This window comes from Ascidiella aspersa, chromosome 3 (genome assembly GCF_963924565.1).
Source record: "Ascidiella aspersa chromosome 3, kaAscAspe10.2, whole genome shotgun sequence".
NCBI lineage: Eukaryota > Metazoa > Chordata > Ascidiacea > Phlebobranchia > Ascidiidae > Ascidiella > Ascidiella aspersa.
Window position 1 is genome coordinate 23,814,068 of NC_139449.1, and position 6,911 is coordinate 23,820,978.

Here is a 6,911-nt window from a genome sequence, read left to right on the forward strand (position 1 = left end):
ATGACCAATATTTTTGAATACGTTTTCCGTTGAAGCGCTGATCTAGTTCAAAAGACAGCATCAAAACGTAAACAAGTTGGACGTAGAAAAATCATTCGCGCGAAGCGAAAATTTTTCGCACTTACGTATAGTTAAAATAGTCAAAAAGTAAGTATTTTATTTTTTCAAGACTACATTAGAAGATCCGCGCAAAACGTTGAAAAGACCCGGAACCGGATCGCGATCCGCCATTTGAACATGACCGGACTAGAGTATAGACTATGGACAAGCGGGGTGGACAGTTACTTCTCAATGGGCGCGAGTTCTTCTACAATATTTTACTTGTTGTATTTAGTTTGAATGTCCTATAGCAGCTATAGCTGATTAAGTCTGCATTGTCCCAATCATCTAGCTCAGTGGTTTCCAACCTTTTTTAGTCACGAATTCCTTTTAAAAAAATATCAAGCTTACAGACCCCTAACTTAAAACTAATCATACCAAACCACGGGAATACTGTCGGGTTTTCGATAAAGCTATAGCCTCATATTTTATTGAAAGTCCACACAATTATTCTGTTGATGAAATGTTTAAATTTAATGTGTAAAATTAAATCAACAAGGTCATCTTTAAAAAAGTTTTTTAACATGGTTAATGTCAATTAGAAAATGATTTTTAATCCATACTTCACGTTTAAAGCTTAGATTAAATTTAAACCTTTTAAATATAGGACTACGAGATGTCTCTTGTGAAGAAATTTGTTTTCAATGCAAACAAAATTGCCACAATTTTTTTTAGTATCAACAGGAAATGGTTTTTCTTCTGGCAATTAGCGTGACGCTAGGCCTTCCTTTCATTTTACCGAATTAATGCTACTATTAGCCAACACTTTTCCAAAAATGAAACACTGAGTTTTCTTGGTACTATCATGACCCAATATAACAGTAAATTCCTTTAATATGTACGGGTATTTTCGTTTTAAGCCTCTTTTACTGTTAAGTCTGATCTGTTGCTAATGCGCCGCATTACAATAAAATTCTGTGTGACGCCATAAAAGACGAAGGTTAAACCATAGTATTCTATGGTTAAACAAGTATTCCCAATTTCTGAATGTTGGTAAGCGTAGCAAACAAGCAAATAAATTCGTAAAATTTATCCAAATATTCCATACATTTAACGGCTCTGTTTTATTTTAGTGCCTATAACAAAGTTATTGTCGTACATTAAACAATTTTTTTCACTTTTCAGTGCACTCCAGGACCCCTGGGACTTTCTCAAGGATCCTGGTTGGAAATCGCTGTTCTAGCAGTTAATTTTGCTTTTATGCTGTCGTACGCTTTTCATAAAAATACGCATGTGTTGTTAAATAACTAAAAAAAATATCCATGATTTTGCGATTTGCGTGTTTTTTTTGTTTTTCCGTCCTTGATTTTTGAAGACGTTTTTCTACTTTTTAAAATCAAATTGGGCTAGTCAGAACAATCTGGTAGAGTTAATGAACATCTACAGTACGTCAGGAGTTTCGCGCAAAAACTTTATAACGTATAGGTTGCCAAAACTCTAATTTTACAGGATGCGATTAGACGCAGGACGCCATCGAGCTAAAACTATTTCATTCAAATGGCCCATAAAATGTCAGAAATTTAGTTCAGATTAATATTTTTTTATTAAACGCAGTTAAAATAGGCAAAAATACAGTTTGAAACAAACTCTATAACGGACAAGGCCATGCTAGGCCAGATATTACTGGGGCCAAAACTATGCTAGTTTTTTCAGACCGCCTCAGACTTTTTTGCATTTTTGCAATAGACCATTATATTATGAGTAGGGCGAATATTTTTTGACCAAAAATAATGGAAATTTTGACCTGAAAAATTAAAATTTTGACAAATTTTGACCTGAAAATAATTTATTTTGACAAATTTTGACCTGAAAATAATTTATTTTGACAAAATTTTGACCTGTTAGAATAATACGGTTAAAATGACTTTGAACTTTTGAGCATTTTATTCGATTTTGACCAAAAATATTGACAAATTTAGACCTAACGTGTAAATTTTGACAAACTTTGACTTTTTTTGACAAGTCAAAAAATATTCGCCCTAATTATGAGTATCACCTTTTGAAACAAGATGAACGCAATGACACTTTTGCGGTTAGCGCGAACTTTTTACGTGGTTTCTTTGCAGCATTACTCGCAACATAATTTTAAATACGATTAGAACAATTTAAATATCTTACCTTTTCACGTGAGTTACGTAAAGAGTGGTTTAATTTGTTGTATAAGTCATCAGTTTGAACATAGTTTGATAAGATTTTTGTCCCGAAAGAATTTTCCTAAAAAGTAACAAAAACGTTGTTTATGCTAATTTGTTTTTCTAGCAAACTAAATATAATTCTATACATAAACGATTTTCTCAACTTGTTTGCATGCCACTGACTTTGTTGCGTTTTGCATGACCATTGGGACTCCAGACATAAGACCAAGATGAGAACAACACCAACGTCAGAAGATAACACAGTTCGGAATACGACCAACATATGACTAATACCTAATGATATTAGTACCGTCTAAATCGGAATCCTAAATCCGTCAGAATAAGACATAAAAGATCAGAATCAGGCCTAAACAACACTTTAACTAACCCCAAACCCGACACCTTAGTACATCACTATTAACTCACCCAATAATTTCAACACTAACCCATTTTCCAACCCCACTCATTACCCATCAATAACCCCAAACAGGACCAAAAATCCAGTGCCAAAACAGCGGCACCCTGACGCGGCCGGTCAGACTAGGGCGTCCAAACGTAGTCACCAAACCGGCCGACGGCCCCCGATCGTCCCATAGCCTCTATTCACAGGTTCGGGCGTTACTTTGGCCATTTAGGCCTCATTACGAAGAATTTAGGACTTATTCCGATGAATTTAGGCCTTATTCCAATGAATTTAGGACTTATTCCGACAGATTTAGGTCTTATTCAGACGATTTTGATCTTATGCTGTAATGATATTACTGCGTATTTGGTTGTATTATGTCGTTGGTTTTAATACTATGGTTTTATAGATTTTTCTGCTTTAGGTATTGTTGTTTTTAGGTCTTATTGTGTGTTTCCGACCGTTGTTGACTTTAAATCAGGGGTCATTAAACTACGAGATGGTCTCTTATGGGAATTTGCATTGTGTTATACGATTATTGTTTCTTATTTCGTTCCACAGGAACAAAGTTGAGATAATATTTAATAAAATTGCAAACTAAAGTATTTTTATTTCATATTGCGATAAATAGTTATTTATGTTTCCTTCTTTAATAATATTTAACTCCAATAAGGTCAATACAAAATTTTACATGTAACCCGTGATCTTGAATCTTTAGCAGTTACCTACATGGTCGGCAATCGCCAATCGTTACAATTATCCAGCTCTCCATATAAAAGTTTGGCAACCTATGCTGTGAGGTATTTCGCAAATGCGCGATAGCACCGACCGAAAATTACTGCAGTTAAATTTAGTTCAATTGTGCACTTACCTAATTCGATTTTCTTTGAGAGGGATCACTGGCCAAGAATATTTTAGTTATAGCACGGAAATGGTTATAAATAACATTTTTTTGGTTACAACATACTTACCATATTACTAAATACAAGTTATTATATAGATATCTATGCAAATTGATAAATATGCAGTATGAATAACTAATATTAAAAAAGATAGAATGTGATGTAATACCTGAATTTTAATTTGTTGTACCAGATTCAAGTGGGGTGCTAGGTCGATGGTAGAAGGTTCCAAATATCTCGAATATTTGGTGTAAAAGATCAAAAGTATAGCTCCTATAGTCAAACCAACAATAAACCACCTTTTAAGTTGCATTGCGTAACTATATTCGTGGTATATTTTCCGCTTCTGCCTGTTAAAATAAGGAGTTGGCGCGAAAGTGTATGGTGTTTTTTATTACTGTTTATTATGTTAGTTTTAGTGGTTACGCAATATGTAGGAATCCATCGTGCTGTAAACTCTTTATCATTATACTATATATTACGTGGCAAGATGGATAGAGACTGACCGATACCATTTTTTTCAACCGATACCGATATCCCATTTTTCCTACCTTTACCGGATACCGATAACTAATTTTTATAAACCGATTAAGTATGCGTTTTCCCTATATCTCCCTTCTTTTCTGTTCCAGAAATTGTTTCTTTATACTAAATAAATAGCTGCTAAACATTTTAAGCTATCGTTTCTAACCTAAAACCTATGAAAAGCAGTCAAAGTCATTGTTTCTATGAAAAGGCATCTTTAGTCGCGGCAAAAAAGTATAGTCTCGCTAAAAACAAACCTTTAGTCGAGCCTGACTGCTTTGTCTTAGATTTGCGTCGACTGGTCGGCACAGGGAAGTTAAAATCAGCCGATTTCCTTCTCCCGCGTTTCGTTATTCGTCACTGATTTTCCTACCGCTTTCGTGTTTTATTAATGGCTATTAGCGGTCGCTTAACGTATCGTACTTCTTATTCTTTTTTTACTTCAGTGGTTGGCGTTAAACGCAGCTTGTGTTTGTCCATGTTAGTCTTGGATGTATTTTATATAATTCTGGTTATGCCATTCATTTATATGGCGAAATGCATAAGTAGGCCTATGTTAGAAGTTTTAGATCTTGCTGACTGATTGTTGTTCGAAGCGGTGCCCTTCTCAAGCAATTACAATTACTCTGACAATATTTAAATTATATTGCAAAAACGACTAATTATAATTGTAAAAAATGTTCGAAATTCAAATTCCTTATTGATTATCCTAGATTTTTAATTACTGAAAAACTAGTATTTCGGTTGCTGAAACTGCATTTGACTCGTTGTCACACAAATCCGGCGCGCGAGGATTTGTCACCGTTCCGTAGCCTGTCGTCCGTAATTTTTCATAGTGCTATTATTTTATTTATTCTACGACGTAACTATATATTTAAAATAGGTTCCTCTGGCATATATTTCTTTAATCAACGTTTCGGCTTACTATCCGGCAAGCCTTCGTCAGGGACTAACACACAAAGCCAACAGGGCGCAAAGTAAAATCACACAAAGAAAAAAAAGAGATAAAAAATTAGCACCTGTCGGTACGGCGCTGGAAACAAAACGTCCGTTTTGATGTTCATCGTATCCGGCCTTTGGTGTATAGGATTACCAGGATTCCCGAAACAGACGTTTTCGGTAGTCGGTCTTTCTTGCAACAACAGTGCCCCCATCAAAATTAATACCGTGTTGACGACCGCAGGCGTGCTGCGCCAAGGCTGACTTCTTGGCGTCGTTGTTGTTCACGTCGCGAATATGTTCTTTCCGGCGTGTGTTAAACGATCTTCCTGTTTCGCCAATATTATTATTACACCAAAGTTATTATTACACCAATGCATGCTCAATCTGTTAGTACAAGCAACTTCATATTGAAGGGGATTTACAGTACCATCTCATTTATTTAATGAAACATATGTAGGCGAGACGTTGTATTTATTTCCAACAAATTACTGTAGCCATGAAACATGCTGAATTGCTGGTTTAAAACAGGTTTTCCAAAAAAATTGAAAATTGCCCTATCAGCCCCCAGATTGAAAACTTTAGATTTTGCGCGGGAAAGATGATTTTGCTGCTTGAAATTGCGCGGCTGTAATAACGTTATTTGCAAAATTTGCACGACTGAAAATGGAGTACTATACTGAAAACTGTTAGCGCGACAAAAGTTTTGCGCGGTTGACCACGCACTGTAACTGGATTTTACATGAAATGCGCGGCTATGACCGCGGCCTCCGTGTTACTCTATGGCAGGCTATGTTCTTATTTTTACAGAAGCTTGTCTAGTTAGTCTATAGCAGGGGTCGACAACCTACGGCCCGCGGCCGGATACGGTCCGCCGTCTATTTAACAAACTAGACACGAGTCCATTTCGCATACTTTTGTATTTTAACTACGTAAGTGCGAAAATTTTTTGCGCCAATCATCTTTATACATCCAGTTATTTTAAGTCTGTGAAAGGCTGATAAGTGCGTCGCGGCAAACGGAATACGTATTCAAAATTTTTTGACATATATTTTTTAACATTTTATTATTTTCGGCAGTATAATAAATACTTGCAAGAAATTCAAAAGAAATAACGGTATACGAAAAAAATCGCGCTCACTTCGTTGCCAGGTGCGACCGGTCTTAAAACGTTACCAGATACTGAACTAGGTCAACCAACAAAGTTATCGCTTTTCTTTAAAGTAGTTTTATTACACTTTTCATTAGTAGTATAGATGACAACGTGTGGACTCGAATTTTAAACCAAACAAACGCTTTTTTCGTGCTTTGCTCCAACACTTTACTGCCTCCTTAAATGTAATTAAACACGTCTTTAAGAGCAAAAAAATCCGAGACCTGCCTGATTCACACAGCAGTTTTACCATTTTAATAACACAATTTTTAGTTAACTTTTTGTGCGGCCCGCAGAGACCTTTCTGAGTTTGGTTTAGGCCCGCGACTAGAAAAAGGTTGCCGACCCCTGTTCTATACAGAATACATGTAATTTCAATTATATTTTGTGTAAACAATTTCATGATCTCGTTAAAATGATCATTCCTCATTGGCAAAAGATAAAGGAACCACAAAGTGTTTATGGGCTGAATCTGAAAAATAAATTTGATTGGTTGTTTTTGAAACTTTTGTTTGCAGCTACCAAGGAAATGTAAAGCATCACCAAACTCAAACTTAACAATTCTACTTTCGTTTTACTAGCCAGCAAAAATGTTCTCTTTTTGGGTGCTGAAAATATGGTAGCCCTAATTAACAGAACTGGAGTCCAAGTTTTCCCATTTATAGTAAGAGATTAAACTAGTAAATACGCTATTTACCCTGGGCAACGCCGGGTTAAAATTAAACTAATAAATATTTTAACTAAACTGGAAAACG